This window comes from Lepisosteus platostomus, chromosome 2 (assembly GCF_059453375.1).
Source record: "Lepisosteus platostomus isolate fLepPlt1 chromosome 2, fLepPlt1.hap1, whole genome shotgun sequence".
NCBI classification, from domain to species: Eukaryota; Metazoa; Chordata; class Actinopteri; order Semionotiformes; family Lepisosteidae; genus Lepisosteus; species Lepisosteus platostomus.
The window spans coordinates 54,341,777-54,368,722 of record NC_142612.1 but is presented as its reverse complement, the minus strand read 5'-3'; the positions used below and the strand labels follow the sequence as shown (position 1 = coordinate 54,368,722).

General features: G+C 41.0%; 2 long non-coding RNA genes across 2 annotated transcripts; both read left to right on the top strand.

Moving 5' to 3' along the window:
- The first annotated feature begins 4,930 nt into the window (after nt 1-4,930).
- Nucleotides 4,931-8,362, top strand: LOC148676535 (uncharacterized). Its single transcript, XR_015927271.1, has 3 exons — nt 4,931-5,091; nt 6,364-6,456; nt 7,760-8,362. It is a non-coding gene; the product is annotated as an uncharacterized LOC148676535 (long non-coding RNA).
- A 1,764-nt stretch (nt 8,363-10,126) lies between these two features.
- Nucleotides 10,127-17,380, top strand: LOC148676534 (uncharacterized). Its single transcript, XR_015927255.1, has 3 exons — nt 10,127-10,271; nt 12,369-12,543; nt 17,038-17,380. It is a non-coding gene; the product is annotated as an uncharacterized LOC148676534 (long non-coding RNA).
- The last annotated feature ends 9,566 nt before the right edge of the window (nt 17,381-26,946 follow it).

Genomic DNA, 26,946 nt, shown 5'->3' with positions numbered 1-26,946 from the left:
CCCTGCGGTTCATGTGGGTCCTAATGCCCCAGTATAGTGACGGGGACACTATACCGTAAACAGGGGCCATCCTTCGGATGAGACGTAAAACCGAGGTCCTGACTCTCTGTGGTCATTAAAAATCCCAGGGTGTTTCTCGAAAAGAGTAGGGGTGTAACCCTGGTGTCCTGGACAAATTTCCCATTGGCCCTTACCAATCATGGCCTCCTAATAATCCCCATCTATGAATTGGCTTCATTACTCTGTTCTCCTCCCCACCAATATCTGATGTGTGGTGAGCGTTCTGGCGCACTATGGCTGCCGTCGCATCATCCAGGTGGATGCTGCACATTGGTGGTGGAGGGGAATTCCCATTACCTGTAAAGCGCTTTGAGTGGAGTGTCCAGAAAAGTGCTATATAAGTGTAAGCAATTATTATTATTATTTGTGGAAAGTTGCATCTATGGACTGATAGGATCATCACTGATCACAGCAGTGTGCAGTGGAGTTGGTGTATTTTGCTGTGTTAAGAAAAGAAAAGGTGATATTTCATTATTTACATTATATACATCTTATACTGAAATGTATTACATAGGCTGTAGCATTTTCTGTTTTAACAGAATTTTAAAATGGTTGATGAACTGATAATTCACAATGGAAGGAATTTCAGTGAAGTTTATATATTTTGCTGTCTCATCACACTTTTCTGAAACCGTATAAAACTGTGGCTTTTGTTTCATACCATACCATAATAGTAACATGTACATGAATCTTGAATAGAAAGCTGCATGCAATGTTTAATGTGTTTCATATTTGCAGGTCGTATTCTTGCAAAATGCTACTCTGAGAGAACCGATCATGTGAAACTACAACCACGTTAATTCACATGTGGGCATATACTGTATAACAATTTTAAAGCTTTTTGAGGTAACAGGTGATAGGTTGGGCTAAAAAAAACACCAACCTGTATATGTGGTTGCTTTTCACAATTTTGTCACAAATACAAATCTTGTTTCTGCACCGCAGTTCTGCACTAATTTGTAGTTTTAAATTAATATTCTGAAAATATTTAAGAAGCTGATTCTCCTTTATAATTATTTATAGATAATTTTCCCCACCAAACTAAGACTGAATGTGAAGAGAAGGTAAGTGTGACAACCTACCTAGCTGTGACAATGCAGATTCATAGTATTAAGTATATTTGTTCATTTTTGTGCATTCTAGGTGTTTACTGTACTGTAGGTGAATAGTTAAAGTTAGTCGCTGCACGTACTGTATAGTCTTGGTACTGGTCATTGGTACTGTACTGTCTTGGTCATAATGACTCATTGTAATCAGATTCATTTAATTTTTTTAAGGCTTCATACTGCAATAATGGAACAATTAAAGTTTTCAAAGAAAGGAGTGTGCTGCAGTGCTGTGTTGCTGACAGCAGTTCCCTGTGCTGCAGTAATATGTTGCTGTAATATCTTAGGGAGCCAGCATGGATGATGTCCAGTATGCTGCCCTGGAGCTCTCTGCCAAACCTCCCCAGAAGAAACAGAATAACCGGAAGAAGAGAGTGAAGGACATGGATGTTATTTACTCTGACATCAGCCATTCTCAGCCTCACAGGAGCTGCATGGAGGCCTGAGGAGCAACCAAGCCTGTGAGCCAAGGAATTCACCTGGTCAGGTTCAGTCTTAGTCTGGATGGAGTTTGCATGCTTGCTCTGATTTCCTTCCGCTTACAAAGAGACAACTTTTTAACTGGATAGAAGGTACTGGATCTGTGGTTCATTGCAAACTTTATGCTACTGTACTTTTTCCAGTTCCTAATAAACTCCAGTTAATTTAAATTCTTTTTTGCTCTAGCGGTGTCTTAGTTTACACATTTTGCATTGTAGCAGAGACCCAATTATTTGCCCACTGATGTACGACAGTAAATCACAGAACAGTCTCATACACCAATCAATCATGTGTTATCAAAAAGCCATGTTCCCAGCTGAGGTTTTTAACAAACTCATCTAGATTTTTGTCAAACCCACGAGCTTTAAGTGTTGCTTCGCAAATTTTACCAGTGTTTTGGATATAAACATCCAAAATATACTGTAGGTAAGTTTTAAACTTTTAGAAATACATTATCTTTTTGTGAATAAATACTTTACTGGTTGCAGTTTTACATTACTCTACAGTATATAATATATAATGGCAACAGATATTAATCAGCTTTGGCCATTTCACAGTGATGTGTGAGAATCGTCTAAAGAGATTTCTAATTTTGCTTTTTGTGCATTTAAAGTCAATATTAGCAGCCATGGATAGCTATTTTGACTACTTCAGTGTGGCATAGACAATTTTGACTAGTTCTAACTTGCTTATGTGTATAGAATTTATACACACAAAAGGCCAAATAAGACGTCTGTGAAATCAGTTCTCTCTGTTATGAAACTATCAGTTAATATATTAATACTGTTCATGTACTGTGCTGTTTAAAACATCACAATTTGTTTTGTGTGGTTTGAGAAAAAAATGAAAGAAAATTTGTTAATAACACTGTGGCATGAAACTAAAGAAAATACATTTTGTGCACCATCAATATAATAATTTAATACTTCAATTATTTGCAAGTACTTATAAATGAAATTGCATAAATCTCTCAGATTACTCCAAAGTTTTATTAAACTATTTAATACTATACAAACATTTTAGAATGTATTATTACATTTTAAAATAATCAAATATTTCATAAATACCAGTCTACTTTTTTTGTTCCTGAATGTAAATTAGTCCTATCCTATATCTCGTGTTCGTTAAATTCAGGTTTTAGTTTCATTAAATAAATGAATAATTGAAGAGACTCTTATGCTTTCTATTTCATAACATATGCAGCCCTGTTCAAGGTTTTGTTCGCTTTGGTAATTACGTCGCAGATTTCAATTGTGTTCTTTTAAGATGGATTTTCTTCTATGTGTAATTGCTTTTTTTAAAAAAAAGTACTGACCATGTCAATGTAATAGTCAGGATAAAACTGAAATAAGGACACTAGTCAGAGTAAAGAGGAGGTTCATTTGACAGTGAAATATAGGCAATTCTTCATATTGCATATACTGTAGATCTAAAACACTAGAGGGTCCTACATTACAAATTCTAAGATTTTTGAATCAATATGTTAATAACTCATCTACCAAAAGGGCAGGATGAAAAAAGATTTTAAGGGCTTTATATCCTGATAGTAGGCTTTCTGCTGTTTGTTTTACTTCTCTAATTGTGAAAACATCTATTAAAATATACTAGTACTTATATATATATTAGCTGACATTATGACTGTATAATGAACAGTAGTTCAGTTCTAATCTAACACTGCAACGCATATTAGACTGTTCTTATATAAAAATAAAAGTGCAAAGAGGAAAAATGTGATTAAAAGTCTGTTTAGCAGATCAGGTCTTCTTAAAACTGCATTTCCATGCTTTGTGTAACTAAATAATTGCCTATAATAGAAACTAGAGCCAAGAAACAGGATGTCATACCACCGATATGTGACCCAGCATATACAGACCTGTCTCATGCTGATTTTCCGTGACAGGTTGTGAAAACTGTATTTATAATAGATGTTGCCTGTCTTGTGGGCTATCACATCAATAGAAAAACACTATTTTCGTTAGTATCTATGTTATGCTTTTGGGCTGCTGTTGGCCTTAAAACAATAAATTACTGTCCTCGTGCTATTTGTTGTCAATGTGAGTCTCTCTAGACTGCATAATATAGTACTAATGTTTTATTCTGTGTTTATGGAGCACAGAAGGAAATCAAAACATATTTGAATAGCTTTTCAACTATTGAAAAGCCTCCTTTTGCTGTGGTGCCCAACATCATTTGTAGTTAATAACAATAATTTACTCTTATATAGTGTTTTTCTGGACACTCCACTCAAAGCGCTTTACAGGTAATAGGGACTCCCCTCCACTACCACCACCTGGATGATGCGACAGCAGCCATAGTGCACCAGTACACTCACCACACACCAGCTATCAGTGGGGAGGAGAACAGTGATGAAGACAATTCACAGATGGGGATTATTGGGGGGCCATGATTGGTAAAGGCCAACTGGAAATTTGGCCAGGACGCTGGGGTAACAGCCCTACTCTTTTTGAGAAACATCCTGGGATTTTGACCACAGAGAGTCAGGACCTCGGTTTTACATTTCAACTGAAGGACAGCACCTTTTTATAGTATAGTGTCCCAGTCAGTGTCCTACTCAGACTGCAAGCTGAGCGCCCCCTGCTGGCTACACTAACACCTCTTCTAGCAGCAGCCTTCCCATCTGTTTTTCCCAGGAAGTCTCCCATCCAGGTACTGAGCAGGCTCACACCTGCTGAGCTTCAGTGTGCTGCCAGCTGTACGTTGGGGGATGAGGTAAAGGTAAAACATTGACAGTAACTGAGAAGCTCTAAACATGTACATGAGAGCCTAAGAACATTTACCCATTTTCTAATCACTTCAGAGATCCATTAGAGATGAAGTCCAGAGTCTTAATCTCTTAATTGCCCTGTGATGGCCGAAGATGCCGGAGCCTTACCCGGCATGCAACAGACATTAGGCACAGGGTACACCCTTGACATGATGCCAGGCCACACAAGGCAATTGAGAGATTAATTGGAACAAAAATTTAGGAGACTCTGGTCTTCATCTCTAATGGATGAGCATTTTCCTGACTTGCTTATCTGACCAATACCTACAGGTTACGAAGGGTGTGAGACTAAATGGACTTGGTCTTTAAGACTAAATGGACTCGGTTTCTCCGGGACCGCGGATGGAGACCGCCGTCTCTAACGGCGGCACTTTCACCACTCGGTGACTGAGAAGCGATTACATCACAGCTTGAACCTAGAAATACATTACCCAGATCGCATTGCAGGAGACTGTCACGGGATTGACAGCGAATCATTCCCGTCCCTCCCACAGACACACCCGCCTGTTATGTAGCCGGTTTTGTAAGTGATTGCTATCACACAAACAGGCGAGCTTTCCGGATTCTGGGGTGTCCAGATACAGACAAATAGTCCCCAGCAGCGACTCGCACACCGAGATACACGAACTCTCACCGAGATGGTGTGACTTCTCATTAAAGGTAGACGCTTCTGTTACAGCTTTTGTACAATTTCTGTTCGGTTTCTCGTTTTGTAATTCTCCCCACCCATGTTTAAAAAGATCTAATGTTGGAATATGTGGCGGTCCATTCCGAAATGGTTCTCGATGTCCAGAACGTTACAATACCGCCAGGAAATGGATTTAAAACAGATCCGTTTTCTGTTATACTAGAATAATTTCAGTTTGGCGTTTGGCAATGACATTTCTCGTATCCTGGATTCAACACCTGAACAATCCGCAGAGGGAGCTTCTTAGCTGAGGGGTTTGTCAGTTGTTCGGTTAAATGCTTTAGATTTTTTACTTGTTTTTATTAACACTGCTCTGTTATTGTATTCATTGTTTTATTTATCCTTTTCTTTTCCCACTTAGTCCAATAGATCGCAGTCTTTGGGTTTTTCCCGGGGTACCAGGTTCTGTACGACACCGGGGCGGGGGGACAATTGTCGGTTGGTTTTAAGTTTGTAATGACAGGCATGATAACGGATATACTGTACTTGAGTAATATTTTCTGTTTTAGACGGTATCAAATTTTCGTTCAGTACTTAAAACTTTACAAGGCGTTTCTTATGGGTATCAAGCCCGCACCGGTTCCTGAGTGTCACATGGAGGTGTGAAATCTGAGCTAACCGGCTGGACTTCAGCAGAAGGAAGCAAAACACGGTGGTTGTGAGCCTGGTTAAGTGTTCTAAACCTGCCTGTCCGTCATAAATGGATTCACCTTGTAGAGCTGTTTAGAGATTAGCGTGCTGGGATGCTTAGGTTGTTGTTTTTTTAGGGTAACCAACACATTATCAGTGAGGGTTCAGTCCTGCTGATTGGCCAGCCATGACAGACGTTGTGACTGTTTTAAGCTACAGTGACTATCCAAAGTATCCACTGCCTTGGACATGTTCACATTCAATTGTGTTACAATATGGAATCGTCGCGTATTTAATTGGGATTTTTTTTTTTACCACTGATAGAAACACTCTATGATGTCAGAGTGAAAAAATTCTACAGATCCTCCTAAATCAAGCAGAAATACGAAACAGAAAAGAACTGCTTGCGTAGGTGTTCACGCTCCCTTTGGTCATGTGCGGGTAGAAGCTCCTTTGGCAGAAATGATTGACAGCAGCGAGTCTTGACAGTCTCGGTACACGTCCGCGCAGGACTTGGGTCTGATCGCCGGGGAGAGTCCTGTCGCAGTATTTCTGTAGAACAACATGAGCCCATTTACCAAACCAGACGCCAAAATCTTTCCTTCCTCCTCCAGCCTGCAGCTTCGTGGCCAGGAAAATCGCGGCCTCCATCGCAGAGAGGGAGCAGCCGGAGAAGCCCGATTTTTCGTCATGTAAGCCTGCGAAAGGTGAGTGTGCTGCCCCCTACTGGTGAGTGTGTGTATGTGGTTTCACGAAGGGACACATGAGCACACCATTGAGGAGACAAATGTCACATTGTTCAACATCTAACACAGTTTTGTACATTTTTTCTCTCTTCCTAACTTCAAAGCAACCAAATGTAATGACTGTATGAAACCTATCTAAGAGATTCAATTAACCTTTGGTCTCCGTATTCTGTATAGACACAGAAGATAAAAATATTTTTATCTTTTTCTATTGCATCATAAAGTAATTCCCTTTCATTTCACAATACAGTGTCTGATTTGACTTTGAAAGAAGGAAATACATTTGCCAAAGCCATCTTTGGGTTTATTAACTTTATTAAAGAGGGTTCAGTGTTGACCTCAGTAGGTCGTTTATTTGACTTGGTCTCAATGTTTACAATCCAGAACACGTCACTGGGTTACATCGTAGATCAACTTAATTGATGAGACAGTAAAAAGTCTAGAAACTTGTTTTCATCCTTTTAACTCACCTATGTAAAACTATAAAGAGTCAGATCTGCAGCCACAACTGTAAGCAGAACTTTTTGCACACACATATCAATACATCCACTAAAAAAGTAGGTCCCCATTGAATACTTTACAAAATTACACTAGGAGTTAGGGCAGAGTCAATCTTTGGCTCCTTAAATTGAATACAGTTATTGCCCCAAGTATTCCTGATGGGATCTTTTTTGTACAAGATGTAATTCAAATGGGAATTATTTAGCCCGATTTTTCATCTAAACCAGCTATGAGTGAGTTTGCTGCTCCCTTCTGGTGAGCGTGTGTATGTGGCTTCATGAAGGGATACGTTAACACAATTTGACTGTTGGACACCAGAGCACACAAGACTTCCTAACGTCAGTGCAACCAGATGTAAGGATTTTCTTTTGTAGAAAACTAATCTCAAGAATTTAGAATCAACAGCTCTTTGTTGTTGAGGTTTTGTTTCACAGGTCTGGTATCAATTGCAGATCGCATGCAATTCTTAAATTACTATTAATGGTTCACGTTTTACACTTTTTTATGATATAGTTCTGATAAAAACATATTCTCCTTTACAATGATGACCTAGATTATGCCTATTTATATGTCAGGGCATCTGCTGAAGCAACTGGAGTGAAATACACTGCAGAAGAAGTTGACTTAGTGTCTGAAAATATTCAGCATAAGAACTTAAGGTTATTTTCAAAATGCTGCTCAGGGACAAACCAATAGAAATACTTTTTTTTAAAATTGTTTGTCACTTGTGTGCTCACAGCTGTGTTGTTTCATGTGTCCTCAGGTGAGAAACGGGAGGGGTCGGCATCGGAGCAGGCAGCGGCGATGTTGACCTCTGACCCAGACAACAGCCCCGCATCTAGAGAGACAGCCGTGCAGAAGTGCGGTTCCTGAGGTTAAAGGTCACACTGGCTGTGGAGCTGGGAAATAGGGGGAGAGTCGGACATCTGTGCCAACCACAAAGTACTGACCTCTGTCTGACAACATCTGGATAACATCATAGGCTTGTAGCCCTGATCTCATGCGAGAATTTTAAAATCCCACATTAAAAATAAAATAATTTCCATGACCCAACTAAACTTTTTATGACCCCACTAAGGCATAACCACCGGAACTTTCTTACACCATGTCGGACTGTATCACTGAAGTGGCACAGCTCCACATGGAGAATAAACCATAACGGTCATATACGCTGAGGAATAATTTGGTCCCCAACTTCAGTTCCCCCCACTTTCCCCACAGCACATTGTGTTTATGCGCTTTGACCTCTCTGCTATACAGCAGTGGGTGACGGTCTTGCTCACCAACTCCTCCCTGCAGGAGATGGGCAGGCCTGAAGGATTCTGCTGTAGCTGAAGGAAAAACAATAAAGCCTTTTGTCTCACGGGCTCGGTGTCAACTTTTTATTCCTTATTGTCACGGTATAAGGGAAGCTTATTAGTTAACCATTACCAGAGTAAGGATTGAGTTTGCCTGACAAAATACCTGTCATGAAAACCCGAGTTTTTCTGATAGAGGGCTGAAGTACGCCACACAGAATTAAGACCTGGGAGGTCAGTCAGTGTTTTAATGTATCTATATCTTCAGAATATGTGTAACATATATGATGCATGACTTCCTGGAGAAATATTTCAATATGTTGCACAGCCTCCATGTGAGAAATCCTGTCACGCCGAAACTTGACTGAAAGGAAAAGTGAGAATCTCCTGGAAAAGCAGGAGCAAAAATCATGATTTCCCCATTGGTTTCCAAAGGTGACCATGCTACAAGGAGTTTTCCAAAAGGAATATCTTCTACCATGGAACAAGTAATAAGTTTATTCCATGCTGAAAATAGAAGAAAGAAAACAATGTTTCGGCCGTGGAGCCTTCAGGTGTGAGAAAGACACTAGGACACTATTACACTTGTGAACAATATAGTGGGATCATTAGTCACCAAGCAGTCAGGACCTTGGTTTAACAGTTCAATGATGCCTCCCTCAGCACAGTCACCATGCTCCGGTGCTGGTAATGGTAAATTCTTTTCCTGAAACAAGGGCGACATCTACTAGTCCACTAACACTACTTCTGGGAGCAACCTGGTTTTCCTCAGAGATCTGCCATTCCAGTACTGCGCAGGAGCAGCCTGTTGTAGCTTCTGAGGTCTGAGGAGATCAGGCTACAGGTTATTAACATGGCTGTCAGGGAGCAATGTGGGACACAATCCTGTACTCCTGGATCCTCATGGTGTATCGCTTTGGCAGGACTGGATAGCAAACAGAGCTACCCAAGAACTGTGGCTCTCTCACAACACTGTGATCCGCCCATTATGACCCTAAACTCACTGTGTTTTTCTAACATTTGCATCTACAGAAAAGTGTGCATTCTATCTTCATGTAAATCTGGTTGAAGGTAAGATTTTTCCCCATGTATGAATTGGGGACTAGAGCTCCAGTGCCCTCCTCCTTTGAGGATCAATTCAGCTATAAAGCAACAACACAATCAGTTCTGTCAGATTACTTGTTTCAGGGTCCAGGGTTTGGAAAATGTGTATCAAATGGTAGCTCTGAAGTGAAAAACAAGTGACTTTGGATAAATGTCTCAGCCAAATAAATAATTGTAATTGATTTATTGGAAGGTGCAAAGTGCCGTAATGGTAGACAGGTTGACTTCTACTTCTCTTAACCAACGGTTCCCAACTGTTCCTGGACTGGAGAACTCCTCTGTCTACAGGGTTTTGTTCCTGGACGTTAAATCTCCACAGTTAATTGATCTGCTTCCTTCTTTAGACTACTGGTTTGCTTGTTTCTGCTCTTAGTCCTGAGTGCCAAGTGTATCCCACTTCAAAGGCTCTGTCTCAAACAACTTCAGTGTAGAGGGCTGTAAAAACTCTTGGCTCACACTTGTTTCTGCTTAAACAACTGTTAATCGGAGCTCAATTTCTGAACAGACAGGTGGGAGTAATAGTTTATCAAACGCTGCTGTGGATTTTGTTTTCTTGCTAGGGAAGTCCCATCAGTTACATTTCAGGCAACACATCTGAAATCTGCAACTGCTACAGGATTGACTCCAATTACAAATGCTATTTTTTAAAAAGCAGAAAACAACTTTAAGAATGAAAAGGTGAGCTCGATGTCCCGTGATTAAGAATATGAATAAACCAACACTCCTCTTCATCACCGATGCGCCGCGAACTCCCACTCTGTGACGACAAGTGTGCGCGTCGGACGTCTGTCATCGGAGTGCGTCTGTTATTGTTAGCAGAGAGTGGTGTGGCACAATGTCTGAAGTCAGCGTGCCTGTCAAAACTGAAGAGAGGTAAGATGTAATTCAGAGAAGTATTCGTACTCGTTTAGCTATCGTCTGTCATAGCGAGTGCTGTATGGAAACTAGGGCAACCAGCACTGATGCAAAAAACGGTGAGACGGTGCCATCGAAAAGTACCAGCGTAATTAAGTGATACCTTTAAATTGTTTTGCTTTATTGTTTACATACATCCTGTTTACTGATGTAGCTCTAGAAGTGGCTGGGTGGTGTTTCCTGTCATTGACTGCGGAAAGCTTGATCTCTAAAAAGGCGATGTGCTTATCGGACGCAAAAATGTATTGCTCATATCCTTGCACTGAAAAGTGTTATCGGTTTTCCTGTGGTTAAATCGCACGTCTTGATTGCATTTCGGTTAAGGGGTATACGTGCCTCTAATCGCAGCAGGGACTCATTCAAACTACACCCGAGATCAGCTTGTAAACATCACCTGCATGAGTAATCAGAAAACGGATTCAAACGCAGTTGAATGTGCATCACAGTCTCGCTGTGGCGGTGTCCTTAAGATCCCAGCACCAGAGCATCCCTCAACACCCTTTACAACAGGACACCTAGTGTTCAACTCATAATAATTTTTGCTACTTTGAAACCATTTTTGGTGAAGAAAGAACAGTAAGGAAGATATAACAGATATCTTCCAGGTGGATGCTGCACATTGGTGGTTGTAAAGCGCTTTGAGTGGAGTGTCCAGAAAAGCGCTATATAAGTTTAAGGAATTATTATTAATTATTATACCGCGTTAAGAACACTGGAGCTCCAAGACTAATAAAACAGGCAAATGGGCAAGATGTAAAAAATTTTTTGGAAATGAAGCCTTAGACCATGCAGTTTATTTTTGCTATCAAAATCCAACCTACCTGTACTTCTTTATATAAAAGTCATTTCTGCAAATGAATGCAACCAAGCGTGATCTGAAGATATCAATAATTCTTGCTTTTGACAATAATGTGATTTGAATAGTGAGTGATGAGAGTACTAATACTGAACTCTGCAAACGAACGCATGCTGCTGCTGTGTCCACTAGGTGGCGTTGTGACTCCACAGCACACGGAAGGTCTTTGGTCCGCAACACTCAGTCCTCATCCTTTTTAGTTTTTTGTGCCCATGTCGGGCAGAGCATTGTTTTTTTTTGGTCGAATAAGCCATCAAAGACAGACTTGCAGTAAAGATGCATGGCACCATTTTCCACTTTTGTCAAAAGCCTATCTAATTTATTGTGGAATTATTAGATGCTTGTAAGTGGAAAATGCAGACCAGTGTGTTATTGCACCACAAGCAGATAGCTGCTGAAAGGCACAGTTTGACATGAGTTAACTTGTATGCAGCTCATTCCCCTCTCGGATCAGCACAGCGATCCAGGCACGCCTCCTGAATTCATGTAGATGCACAGTTCATGCTCAGTTAAAAACAGTTTCTACCCCAGTATTGACTACAAAAACTGAAATGAGTCATAATCTTCACGCAGTGTTAGTTGGAGTTTAGTTTAGTCTGTCACTGTACAGCATTCCAGTTCAGGTTTGACTGTACCTTATATACAACACACAACATTTTACTAATGTAAATCTCAAAGCAGAGGTACCGTACATTAACCACTGTAATTACTAACGGATCACAAAAGATCCTCGTCTCACAATCAAATTGGTGATCAAAAATAAAACATCCTGTTTAACTGCAAGTATCTGTTGAACTAACGATGTTCTCTCTTAACAGCCTGTATCGGCCTGTCTTCCGTAGGTACGCTTCTTCCCACCCCAGAATGGGATCTGTATTCATGTTAGATTGGCATCAACTAGGGGCGGAGCAGTGGCTCTGTGGCTAAGGATCTGCGCCTGTAGCTGGAAGCTTGCTGGTACAAATCACGTGGCCGGCAAAGGAATCCTCCTCCGTTAGGCCCCTGAGCAAGGCCCAGTTGCTCCAGGGGTGCTGTGCAATGGCTGATTCTGTGCTCTGACTCCAAGCTTCTCTCCCTGTCTGTGTGTCTCATGGAGAGCAAACTGGGGTGTATGAAAAGACACATTTCCAATGCAAGAAATTGTACATGGCCAATAAAGTGATCTTATCTTATCTTAACTCTTTGTGCTGTGCTCTCAGGGGGGAACTGTGCGGCAGCGGGGCAGCAGATCCTGAGATGACGGATTTCGAGCGGGGACTGATCGTGGGCTACCATGAAGGTGGGAAGACCTTGGCGGAAATCGTGGAGATCACGGGGCTGCCCAAACGCGCGGTGAAGAAATTCCTGGGAGACTGGAAGAGAGGAGCTGTTGATGTAAGAATGACAAGGCTGGGCAGTCTGCTTCAGTTCTGGCTTTGAAAAATGCATTCTGAATTGGACTGAACCTGGTCAGAGCTCTGCAGTCCTTATGGTCATGGCTTAAATATAATATGGTCTGTGGCTATGAACCCCTTAGCTTCAATAAGCAATATATTAACAACCCAAGTCTTCCAGATTCTGTACACTGTAGCTTACATTGGGCCTTTTTATAGAACTGTATATGGTAGCCTACTTTTATAGTAGTTCAGGTGGGTAGCTGTGTCAGTATGGGTAGGTTGCAAAGGAACAAGTAACAGGGTTTATTCCATGCTGAAAATAGAAGAAAGAAAACACAACGCTTCTGCCGTGGAGCCTTCTTCAGGTGTGAGAAAGGCTCCACGGCTGAAACATTGTGTTTCCTTTCTTCTCTTTTCAGCATGGAATAAACCTATTACTTATACTTTTATAGCATCCTGGTAAAACATGCCACCTTATTTTCTATTCGTATTGTTGTAAATGAAGGGTTATGAAATTAGAGAATAAGCAGGCATTTAACTGAGCAGATAAATCAATAAGTAAAATAAATGATCATCACCACCCAGTTGTAAATGATTTTTCTAAGAATATACCCGAGCAGTTGATCTAGTTAGAGGCCCATGAATTCTTTGTCCTGTGGCACAGCCTTGGTGAAAAGAGTAATAATTCAGGCACAGTTAAACAAATATTTATTAACAATGACAATGCACACACTATACTACATACCACATCAACTTTCAACACACAAGTTTCCTACTCTATGTACAGTACAAGTTTACAGAGGTGTCCCAGAGGCCTAAAATCCTAACTATCCAGGAAAATCCCAGACTCTTACCAAATATTCAACTCTTAACACCTACAATGACCAGATTAAGAGATAAACTGTCTTCTAAACTAAATAAACAAGAACATCTTGCCTGGCACACACCTTATTTTTTGTCTCCCATCTTTCTTCGTGTTTTGTCCTGTGTTTTTCCTCTATTCTGTCTTGATCAGATCTTATCTGGTATATTTCTGGACTGTGGTTTGACACTCAATCATTTACACAGAACTGAATTCACTAAGGTAAATCAGGATAAACTTTACGATTGCTTTGATCAGTGAATCTGGACTACCTCCTACTACCTACCTACTATCCCTTCTGCTTTGAAGCTGAAAATGTTGATACTAGCCAGGTGTTACCCATTATGTCTAGTTTCGTTTGAGGCACATCCATAGCCACCTACAGCTGTAATAATATGCATTTTGAATACAGTTTTCTGTGCTTGATTTTGTTTTTAGTTTGGGGATCATAATTATAAGACATATCAGTTAATATAAAATAAATCAGGGCCTGACCCCAGCTTGTTATTCACGCCAATTGTAAAAACTCACAATATTCATGCAGGGAATACCATGTGTTACACGGCACATTATTCTTTCTTTTGTTGCACAGTTTGGTAAAGGCAGCTGTTTATTACAGTGAGTTACGCAAATGTACTACACAGCGTCTAGGGCTATATACAGATATTTATAATTCTATGAGTACAAGGACCTACTACAGAATATTACCTGAATATGAGAAACAAACTACCTTAAAAGGGCAAAGGGGGGATCTGTGTCTTGTTAAGCAAGGATCCTGTGTAGGACTAAATCATACTGTTGTCTGGTTTGAGGTGTTGTCTTGAAATTTTCTTGAAATAAAATCTTGTGGGAGCCTGTGAACAACAGAAATGCAGATTTATTACTGATAAACCCTTGTGGATGGTGCAGCAACAAAAAGTGTATTATTTTAATGTTCTCCTCATTTTAAGGGACGGGTTTGTAAGAAGGCAGAAGTGAGTAATTCATTGGGGTCTCTGGTTTTGCACTAGCTTAGTGTAATCTAATTGTAACAATTTCTGCCAGTGAATGCACCCAACTGCAATTCCCGAATTAAATCACACACTCTCCTCATAGAATATTCGGTCTGAAGTTAACCTCACCAACAAAACAACACACCATGCCTGAAGATGAATAATGTAGTTTTTCTCCTTTTCACAAAGACATGGCTGTGGATTAAATTGTCCAAATACATCTACATCTGAAAGTGATTGTCTGGACCTGGCTGCTGTCCAGCTGATTGGCATCACTGCAGTGAAACAGTGCGGTATTTTATGTGAAAGAGGTTCACATAGGCAACGGTGCTCACTGCAAATGATGGAGCAGAGCATGGAGGTTCATTCCATGCTGAGAAGTGTCAAGAAGAAACACAACGTTTCAGCTTTGTAGTCTTCTTGGGGTGTTTCGCACAGCTGAAACATATTTCACCTTCCTCTTTTCTACTATTCAGTATGGAATGAGCCTCTGCTTGTTCATTTGATGTGGGAAGACAGTCTAACACTTTTGTTGAAGCACTCACAGCTATCTGGTGTTCAGCTTTTCCTGTGTCCCAGTGGGGTTTGCCAATTCACGAATGTACTGTGTCTGCCATTGTGTGGCATTGTAGCTGACTGATGTTCGTCTTACCAAAGAAGGCAGCACAATTAACAAGCTGCATACTTTGTGAGTTTTATTTTTTAAGAAGGATGAAAGCCTATATTATGAAATCTTGCAAATGAGTGTAGGAGTGACTCATGCTTTTTTGCATTGTGCTCAGAACAGGCAAGAGGAAACCGACGCACAACGAGGCACAGCTAACTGCCTTGCACAAACTGGACAGAAAAAACCTAACCAACGAGAAAAGGCAAATAAACCCACAAATATTCCTTGTAAAAATAAAACTGAGAACTGCAGTTTTGCTTTTTTAAAGCTATTTCTATCAACTAGAAACATTACCGCAATCAGTATCAAGTTCTAAAATGTGCAGTAAATAAACATACTGTGAAAATAATGCTTTTCTCTGGGTGGTGTCGAGGAATAGTCTTAAGGGCTTGTGTCTTTTGACAGGAGGGTTTTAAAACCAGGGTGTGGACACTGCTGCTGTACTGGAGGGGCACCAGCAGACAGAGGTTTATTAATGGGTCCCTGAAGATGTACACAGCAAGAAATGGCACAAAGTCTGTTTTCTATAAATCAGTTGGGATAAAAGTGTCAACTAAATATATTAATAATAAACACAAGTCTGGGATACTACATTTATTGGATATACTAATGTCTATGCGAGACTAGTTCTACCTGCAGTTATGTCAGTGTATTCTGAAGACTTTTTGTTAGTGCAATGAGAGTGTGGCTAAAATTAGTTTTGCTATAGATGGAGGACACAAATGATGCTTGAAGAAGGTGTTTTTGGAGCTGCAATCCCACACCCTGACTTCTACTGTGCATTCATTTTAACCCAGAGCTCCCCCCTTCTCGTACTAGTGCACGTAATTCCTGTATTTTGTTCATGCTTTGCTATGTTTGAACTATGCTTGTTTCCTGAGGGTAGTTTTATCATGTAAAGGATCATTCACATAGATATCTTTAGGTGAGGTGATTAAATATACTGATTTTTTTTTCTTCAAAAAAGGCACTTCCTGTTGCAAGTGCTCTTATTTAAAGTGTTTGAACTCTGACTGATGCAGCCTCTGTAATGCGAATGAACAGAGAGAGAAGGGTTATAACTGCCCTCCCCCCCCCCGTACAGTAACTGGAACTCCAGTTACGTGGACAACTAGCAGCCTCACAAACAAGTTAGTTCAGACCTGCGGTACTGTTGTGTATTTATTCTTAAATGCACAACAGTCCCACAACATTACAGTACTGCAGCATAATACCACAATATGCTGAATCCAGTATAACTAACCATGCACTGACTGCTTCGTCATGCAAGAAAGCAGGGCAGACAGAAGTAGCTGAGCCATGAACTGGCAGTGTTTTGAATTAGGAACAAGTAATAGGTTTATTCCGTGCTGAAAAGAGAAAAGAGAAAACACAACGTTTCGGCTGTGAAGCCTTCTTCAGGTGTGAGAAAGAGAGGGCAGACAGCAAAGAAAAGATTTAGAGGAAGGCATAGTGGGTTGCTGCAGAAGTGAGTTGAAGTAGTTCAGGCAGGTAGCTGCGTCAGCATGCGTAGTCTGCAAAGGAATCGGTTCAGTCCAGCTCCTTTTTTTGCTCATAGTGAAAGACTGCACTGCATTTGCAGGTGCAGTTTCTCAATCATCAGCATACATGCACATCGGCAGTCGGAATGGCAGTTGTGACAGATTACAGTAGCTGGTACTGTATTTAAACTGCAGACTGCTAGCAGGACCATCGAGAAAAGGACACCGGCTCGCGCATCATCATCATCATTTTCCCCTGTTGGACAGTAGAGATAGCAAGCGCCTGAGTTAACTGGCTCATGAAGAGACATGGGCCCTGCTGACAGCAAAACATCAACCTGCCTTCCCTGAACCAGTTCTGAACACACCACCTCAGGGCAGCTTCAGTTCTCATGGAGCTGGGAATTAGTAACTGGCTAATTAGTAACTGGCACTTGTGGACGAATCAAGTCCACAAGTGAGTGAAGTGCGATGTGTCTCTGTGTTGCAGGCGTACACAGGCATCTACAAGGATGCCAGCGCAGCAGGGAAAGAGAGCGCAGACAGTGGGAGCGATGACTGAAGCTGGAGCAGGCGAATCTCACGGACGGACAGACTTCCTGTTGGTGATGCTCCCCAGGCCGGCAGCGCTGGTCTCCCTGCTTTTCGCCAGTGTCGTCACGTTCTCGTGTGGCGGCACGAGGGGGAGGAGGGACTTTGTAAAGTTGCTCTTGAGATATGTGTTGTATGCAGACCTTACATATTGTTTGTATTTTATTTTTTCATTCGTATTTGTACTGCAGGCATGCAGCGTACCTGAAGACACTAATGCCAATAAAGATTTCTACCTTGGAGTATCTGGGAGATTGAGTTCTTAAACATTGCAGAAACAAAGTTGTACTGTTTCACTTGAAAGCCGCTGTCTGTGCAAGGTGTTTTTTCCACAGAGGTGTGGGTTACATTTAAGTCTCTTTGGCTGTCCTCACCTGGGGGTGTAATTGTAAATCATGAGTTACAGAATTGATGGGGCTGTTCCAGGGTGCTCACAGCTGTGTGAATCACAAGACGCAAGAGATGGCCTCTGTGTCTATTGTGGGCAGACATTAGGGAGAGGGATGTTCTAGGTTTGTGTTTTGACATGTAAGGATAACGCACCCGTTCTCCAGTAGCCACGGTGATGCCAGAAACAGTGAGGAGCTCCTTTAATCTAAACGGCAGGTACTGTAGATTCGGTTGCCTTGTGCTTTAGGCTGAGGAGGGGGATCAGTAGTTCAAGTTCAAGTTTATTGTCATTATACTCATACACAGGTATATGGTATAACAAAATGCTATTTAGCTAGCTCTCAGATGGTAAGCAGTACAAAAAAACAACAACAATGCAATTGTCTAAGAAAAGAAAGAGACAACAGGCAATGTGCAAAACAACAACAGGTAACAGGTAATGTGCAAAACAGTTGTGCAAAATCATACATCAACAGAATTAAATAAAGGATAGAAGATTATGGGAAGTGAACTTCTTGACGTGAGGTAGAGGTAGAGTTCGATGTGTGTTTTTGATAAAGAGAGAAGGCACTGTGAGGGTTCAGATCGTAGGTGAGAGAGGCTGGGAGTTTAATACTGTAGTTTGATAGTGCGGAGGTAAAAACTGTCTCTGAGTTTGGTAGTCTTGGCCCGAATGCTCTGGTACCGTTTTCCAGATGGTAGGGGGTCAATCAGTCTGTTCCTGGGATGTGTGGGGTCTTTGATGATACTTAGAGCTTTCCTCAAGCACCTTCTGTCATAAATGTTGTCGAAGAAAGCCCAGTCTTTACTCAGGTTAGGAGATTGTCAAACCACTGTACTGTTCACCACCCGCTGTAGGGCTTTGCGGTCAGCAGTACTGCAGTTGCCATATCACACTGTGATGCAACCTGTCAGTGTGCTTTCTGTAGTGCATCTGTAAAAGTTAGGATCTGTTGCGCCTTCTTATTCAGACAAGTGGCGTTGAGAGACCACATGAGGCCCTCGTTGTCTTCACACCATGTTGTAAGGAGATTGACCTCCTCCCTGTAGGCCTTCTCATCACTGGTGGGGGACCCCAGTGTTCAGAGTTAGTGTGCTGGAGGTGTGGTTTCCAAGCCTGACAGCCTGAGGTCTGCCTGTCAAAAAGTCCAGAATCCAGTTGCAAAGGGTGGTGTCAAGACCCAGTCCACTGAGTTTCTTGACTAGTTTCTCTGGAATGATGGTGATGATTAAAAGCTGTCTTTTCATCCCGATGGGATAGGGCAATATGTATGGCAATGGAGATTGCGTAATCTGTGGATCTGTTGGGCCAGTAGGCAAATTGGTACAGGTCCAGTGTGTCTGGAATGGTGTCCTTAATGTACCCCATGTCCAGCCTCTGAACGCACTTGATGATAACAGGGGTTAATGGCATCGGGCAGTAGTCATTAAGGTTTCTCACTGTGGTTTTCTTTGGTATTGGGAAGATGGTGGTTGTCTTGAAGCAGGTGGGGACTACAGCTTGGGCCAGAGACATGTTGAAAATGTCTGGGAATATTTAATGGCAGTTAATTGGTGCAAGCTCTGAGGACGCGACTGGGTATGCCATCAGGTCCTGCAGCCTTGCATGTGTTCACTTTTAGCAGAGATATCCTCACCTCATCTGCAGACAGTGAGAGCACCTGGTCATCTGCGGAGGGTTCAACTCTGTTGACTGGCTTCAAACCGAGCGTAGAAGGTGTTGAGCTTGTTAGGCAGGAAGGCATAATGGGCAGGTGCACAGAAGTTCTTCCTTTTGTAGTCTGTGAGGGCCTGTATACCTCGCCACATGCACCGTGGGTCATTAGTGGTGAAACGTTCCTCTAATTCTTGTTTGAGTGTGTTTTGTGCATGTTTAATACCATTCTTTAGATTGATCCTGGCTGACGTTATTTCTGATTTATTGCCCGATTTGAATGCTGCATCCCTTGCTTTGATTAGGATGTGATTGGGAGTGTTACATTTCCTGATGTAGCTAGTGACTGATGATGCATAGTCCTGTATGTCAGTGTGTGATCCCTGTGTGGCTGCCTCTTTAAACACATCCCAGTCAGTGCATTCAAAACAGTCCTGCAGGACTGATTCAGCTCCTTCTGGCCACACTCTCACCATTCTGACCACTGGTTTCACTCGCCTGTGCAGCTGTCTGTATGCCGTGAGGAGAAACAGAGTGATGTGGTCTCAGTTTCCAAAGTGGGGGAGGATTACTGCCTTGTAAGCATTCTGAATCTTAGTGTAAGTGTGGTCAAAAGTGTTTTCTCCTCTCGTTTGGAAGGAAACATGCTGATGGTGTTTCGAGAGAACGGAGTTGACATTTGTGTGATTAAAGTCACCCGAGACGATAAAGGTTGCGTAGGGATGTGCAGATTTCCTGTTTTTTTATTTTTATTATTAGGTACAGTACCTCTTGCGCGTCTTTGCCATTAGCATCAGGGGACTTGTAGATGGAGGTGATAATAACAGTTGTAAATTCTCTCGGCAGATAGAAGGGGCGGCATTTGATCATTAAAAATTCCAGAGCGTGTGAGCAGTGTTTTGTGATGGTGAGCACTACTGAAGATGATGAAGTTTGGGTCAGTGATAAAAGATATTTAGGCTTATTTTTTAGCTGTATCAAGCTAATTTTACAACCATCTGTAAAAGCAGTAGTCAGTATAATGAATTTCCTATTATTCAGATTCACCATATTTCGTGCCTCAAACATTTTATAGAGGCAAGGTGTATGACCCCCCTCTGAATACCTTCATAACTATAATGGGTTTTATGTTTTTATTATGAATACAATCTGAGGTTGCTAAAAAGCAAATTGTGTTAAATCTGATGGTGTGGCTTCTCAGTTTATGAAGGTGTTTGTGGATTTTAATGCAGCTCACATGAAGTGAAAAAAGTGTGGTGCCTTTTATGTCAACTGTACTAGTCTGACATGAGTTTTTCACACATGGTTTAACTCATCCTATCGTCTTCAGAGTCAGTTTCATCTGAATGACATACGTACTTGTGTTTCCACAACTTCAGAGCCTTTCTGTTAACCTTCTCTCCAGTGAAATCTCGACTTCCCAAGTGCCTCCTTCTCAGCACAGCTGTTGCTTAATAACTGGAAGAGCACATTTCTTTACCATAGTACTGTCTGCTGTGGTGTGTCTCTGTAAAAGAGGAACCCTGAGAAATGTGCATGTGAAAAAAACACAGGTTCTTGTTCTCCACTGCATCACAGATTTTATCAACTGGTGAATTGTACTTCCCTCTTGCTTTCAAGCTGTATCTCAAGGGATGCCTAGTTATTAGACAAAGTAAACTTCTGCTCCAAACTTCCTATGAGACTTTTCGAAAGGACAGGATTGTTAAAATCGCCTTTAACCGGAAAAATGTTTATATTGACTGCCAACACCTAGGGTCCAGTGTCATTTATCGATACTCATATCAAAATAACATTTAATATGTAAGTTTAATATATAATCAAAATGCATAGCTGATGTGAAATGAAAATCATTGTCAGAAAGGACATTGTTTTTTGTGTTCTCTAAGGAACAGTTCTGACATGCTGTGTACAGTACTGCATTTAGCAACAGATGCTTTTAGCAAAGTGTGATGTTTCGTTCACCCTCTGTTCTTTCCTCTGAGGGAAAGGCTAACATCCTGGCTGTCCATGTGGCATAATGGCCTTATTTTTAATTTTCAGGGTCAGTTTACCAATGTTGGTACAAACACCAGAATATGCAGATGGAAGGTCATTTTCCATTGGAGCAATACCTTTAATATCATGTCATAATACCTATAGCTATATCTCTAGTAGCATAATACTCTGTAGCATAATACCTATAGCTACTGTATATCTCTAGGAATTGATTAAGTGCTATTGGAAATATAGTATCATTGACAGCTGTCAGGGTCCCCAGGTAATGCTTGTCAATGTTTTGCTGTCATTGTCTTTTCATGTGTTCTCACCACCATCCTGTAACAGGGCTCCTCAAATTTAATTCTCAAGATTTACTTTTTTTGTTCTGGCAAATTTGTTCTTGCAAATAACCTGACCTGGTAAGGGCCCTAACTGCACAAGAGTGAGAAAGACGAAAAACAATGCGTACCTTTCACTTAAAGCTCTCAGCAAGATAAAACACTTTTGAAAGAGTCATCCATTCATCCATGGGTTAATAATATCACCCATTATTAACATTCAGAGGACTCTCTGTCTTCCTGCAAGTCTGAGTTTCGAAGAGGGATCAAAGCAATATGTTGGCAAGGTTTGTGAGGGCTCTGTCAGAATGAGTGGGTCATGGGGTGATAGCAGAGAAGACTAAAATAACTGTGGACATAGTTAGCTGACTGAATTGTCAGCACTGTCTTTTCCTGTTGGTGCTTCCCACTTGAACACAGCCAGTGTGACATTTCTTCCTGTATTTTCAGCTGCCGTGTAGAAAGACTTGCTGAAGAGGCAGAAATAGCTTGTTCAAAGTGAGCAAGTGTATTCTGTTGGAGTGTGTTTTGTGTGGTTATTTCTTGTAGTTCATGTATCAAGGTTACTTAAGTCAAAAAAGTTTGAGAGGGAGAGGTGTGGATAGTGTGTCTGATGCCACCATTCTTCCTCTATGTGTTTCCTCTTCTTAGTTCTTGAGACAACTGACCACAGTAACTTGCTTCCCAGTTCACTCCCTTGTGCAACACAGAGTGTGCCGAGAGTCTCTGGGCTCATGGTTGCTCAGAGGACATGGGCCAAGAGTCTGTGGGCTCATCGTCGTTCAACGGACATGGTCCAAGAGTCTGTGGGCTCATCATCGCACAGAAGACATGGTCCAAGAGTCTGTGGGCCCATCATCGCTCAGAGGCCACGTGCTGAGAGTTTATGGGCTAAGTGAGAGGAAGAAGAGTCTTGCTAAGGTCGATGGTGGGGCTTCTGTGAGTGTTAACCTATAGTGTGTATCGATGTGCTGTCAGTTGCCCACTGTTTCCTCCTGCGTGTGGAAGAATGTGCTTTACAAGCTCTACATCCTGGGGGTGTCTGCTTCAGGGTCTGAGACTCTGAGACTCTGTGCGCACTGTGTGCTGCGGTCAGCTACAGATAAGATCTCAACACCTCTGACGTGTTATCAAGTCTGCTCTCACACATGGTCTCCCAGCCTTGAGTAGTGCAAGTGTGTGCATCTGGGAGGTTGTGGTAGTGGAACTTCAGACTTAACCTAATGATTCTTCCACTTTATTTTGTGGGCAATGTATTTTCATGATGGCTACAAATCTGTAATAACCCCAAAGATAAGATCCGGGTTTGTAATCAAGTTGGTTGAATTCTTTAGAAATCTAAATATTTCAGACCCTAGACTGTCCTGTGTCTGGACTGGTCCTGATCAGTGGACTCCATAACAGTGACCCGAGACTATGCTAAGAGTTTCTAAGAAGTCCATCTAATTGACACTCGCAGACAGGAAGGCTGGCTTGTGACATCAAGGTTACCGTTAGTGGTGGTAAAATCAGGAGTCTCAGTCTGACCTTTGCCTTATTTTTTACCATTTGTAGGGCATTTGGCATTCTTACAATCTGACTCTCAGATTCTGAAACCCATTTCAATTAAGGGAATGCTTTGGAATCACGTCTGTGCTATTTTATTTTTGTAAGACTCATATTGACAATGAGATGAGACAGTTTGATGCTTTTTTATGCTTTACTGCTTTGTTTGTTGAAAAACCATCATCTTTGTAATCTGGAGGGTTTTTCATAGCAAATCAGAGCTTGCAGTCAAGCTTGCTTCAACTTGCAGTTCTTACCACAGGACGGTCTGTATTTACCCTGTGCAAGTAGCACAGATTGGTGTGATTGGTGCAGGTGGGTACAAGAAGGGGAAACAGAGGCTGTTAGATTTGGAGCAGTGATGAGATTTGTAGTCCCTTGCTCCAGCAAATACCAAACATTTAGTGCATCTTCATTGTTTTCACCAAGGAGAAAAACCCTTCACTGACCATAACAGCGTGTGCCTGTGCTTTTCCTGTCTGTGGAAGTCCAGTAATATGGTTGGCTTGTCTTGGTCATGTTCATCAGTGGTTTCTGGCTCTGCCAATAGAAGAGATGTTTTTCCATTGAAGAGGCTGATGAGGGTTCACTGTAGCAGTGAAGCCGGATGTGTCTGACCACAGTGGCACTGACAGACTCTGAACAGGTGTGAATACCAAAGTGAGTGAGAGACAAACCAGAGCGCTGTTCTAAAACGACAGGGAGGCGGGGGGCCTGTGTGGTTCAATGAGAGACACTTTTACCCTAAGGTTTCTTGCTGCTTTGGCTGCGAGATCAGCTTGTCGATGTGGTTCTGTGCTGATGTGAGCACACAGTGAACCCCACTTCTGCTGCAGGGCTCACAGCAGGGCTGTCGGCTGGCTGGGGGTGACACTATGTGGTTTCATTGCCTCGCTTTTCTGTTCTAAAATTGTGCCTTAATATGGTAGCTCGGGTTTGCCTGTATCTGCAAAACATCAAAGATTAAATATAAATTACAGAGACATAGAGATGACACTACAGTTATACTGTTTCTGTTACAGATTCACTGTTGGATTAATTAAAAGGGACCTGACACTTTATTTCCACTGTAAAATATCTCCTGTCTCTGATTTTCTTTAAATGCTGATGAAATGGCCAAATTACAATCAGAATTTCTGGTGTATTTTATTTTCTAAGTTAGAAAAAGAGAAAAATGTCTGGTGACTTCTTTTAATGAAAATGATCTAGAGTAGACCTTGAGCTACAAAACACCTGTTTATTACACTGACTTTTTTTAGAGAAATACTTTATGCTCAGATGTGTGTTGCAATTCATGCAGAAGGAAAAAATGTAAGAGGAAAGGTAAAATTGTAGGTGTTTTAGTACAAATTAGGTTTTCAATACAGAAAAACAGAATCAGTGATGACAAGTATAAAATATTAAAAGAGGCTTAGAAGAAAGACTGGGGAACAGGGAGGAATCAAACATACTTTCTTATGAAGAGAGTGTGTCTTGACCAGGCTTTTGTACAAGCCTGAGCAGTTTTTTCAAACAACTACCTGCAGTTTAAGGATCTCGCAGTTTTCTTCCAACTTCACAGAAGAGTTGTTTTGGTTATTCTAAGGTTATGGTTGAACCTTGATTTATAATGAATGATAGCCTTGGAAGTTAAGATGTCACTTGTCTAAAAGAATGTAATTCGGAGATTCTAATTTTGACATCGTAGCAAACAGACAATCGGTCTGATGTGAGTGTTGTAGTAGAGATGACAGTTGAGGGCTTAATTTTTGTTGAGCAGATACAATTGCTGTGCTTAAGAACAACATAATACCTTATGGTCCCCCTTTTTAAGAACAGATTGCACAGCCTACTGGTCAGGCAGGAAGCATAAGGGCAACACAGCTTGTTCTGTATTCATATTTATATTGTCACAAGTTAAAAAATTGCCTAATTCTATTACTGTTATTTCAGACTAATTTTTAAAATGAAGTAGTTCAGGTGGGCAGCTGCGTCAGCATGCGTAGGCAGCAAAGGAACAAGTAATAGGTTTATTCCATGCTGAAAACAGAAGGAAAAAAACACAACGTTTCGGCCATGAAGCCTTCTTCAGGTGCCTCACAATAGAATGGAATAAACCTATTACTTGTAATTTTTAAAATTGCGCTTACATGAAGCTTACAAAGCAAACCACTTTCTGTGTACTCACACCAATTTAATTCCACCCACTCGGCACCCTTAAATATTGATCTGCTGTACTTTCTAATTGTGCTTTGTTGCATCATTGAGGAAACAGGATCACAAGACAATAGCAGCATTAAGTTATTAGTATATGTCTCTTTACGTGAAAAGTAAAACTTTTGGGTAGAAATATTTTGAAAAAAGGGATGAAAATAACTGCTATTGCACATTATAATTAATTTTATTAAGATTATTATTTTTGGGAGGTATTTACACATTTTACTATGTCTTCTATAGGAATGTCAATGAAGTGTAGTCTCTTATTTGGAAAAAATATTTTTAAAACATGATCCCAGTTGATTATACTGTGCTCCCTCCCTGGGATTAGCTCTGGCCTCAGGTAAACTGCACTTCAGCGTAGGTGGTGTGTATCTCTTTCTTCTTTATCCTCTTCTGGGTCGCAGCCATTTGTACCTCAGCATACGCTAAATCTTGTTGCTAAAACCAAAAACAAGCTCAATCATTTTCTGAATGCCATACAATCGATTAACAATGGTATGGAGAACACATACAGTAAATGTACAGTAATTATCTTGTATTACCTCTGCAATTGAGGAATAATTCTCTGTATAGGTGAAAAATATTCCAATTTGTATGAAGAAAGCAAAACTGGCTTCTACTTACCTGAGTTGTCGCTTGGGGTTTCTCTGATTTCTTGGCACAGAAACAATTCAATGTTCGGGATCGCCTTACTAAAACTGAAATAGAAATATATAATGCAATCTTACAGTAGAACTGGCAAATATGCAGTATAATGCCATCTTACAGTAGAACTGGCAACTGCAGTAACCCATATAAAATTGACAACACTAAAACCAGGGATTACAGCACCAAATAATAATTTGTAAACAATCTGCCAGCTTCTGGAACGTAACATCTCAAATTCAAGGAATCCCAACTAACAGTTTTTCTAACAATATTCCATAACCCAACAGTTTTTGTTTACACCCTCAGATGATCCAACATGCCTTTATTTTCTTGAGGTTTTCAGAATTATTCACTCAGCACTTGTATGCACTTGTATTGTCAAGTACAAATGTATGACAAACCCTTAACTGTTGTTACTTAGGAGAATTAGTATAATTACATATTACCCAGCAATGTACATCACATTTTACCACTACTACTAATCGTCATCATCTGTATCTTCCAGTGAGATAAATGGTATGTATCCTGTTCTAAAATCAGGGTCCCTGTTTAATTCAAGATTTAGTATTTATCAAAAAGAACAGCATAATGGTTAGCATTGTTGCCTTTCAGCGATGAGGCCCTCGGTTCAATTTCTGAGGCACCGTCTGCTTGGAGTTTGTATGTTCACCCCATGTTCATGAGAGTTTTCTCAATGTGCCCCAATTTTCTACCACAGTCTAAAAACATAGGTTAGTTGGCTTGTGGTGTGAATGTGTATGTTTATGTTTGTGCCCTGTGATGGTCTGGTGTCCCGTTGAGAGTGTATCTTATCCTGTCTTGTGCCCTTTGCTTTTCTGGGTAGGCTCTAGCTCCCGTACAACCCTGAATTGGAAGAAGTGGTCAGAAAATAGATGGATGGATCAAATTATATGTTGGCTATAACAAGGATATGTATGACCTTTGTGATCTGAAATATAACCAGATGGATTTAAAGTCTGACCCAGACTGTGGGGGAGTCAGATACATTGACATTCCCACCTGTGTCTGTTCAGCTTAGTAAGAAAAAATGTAA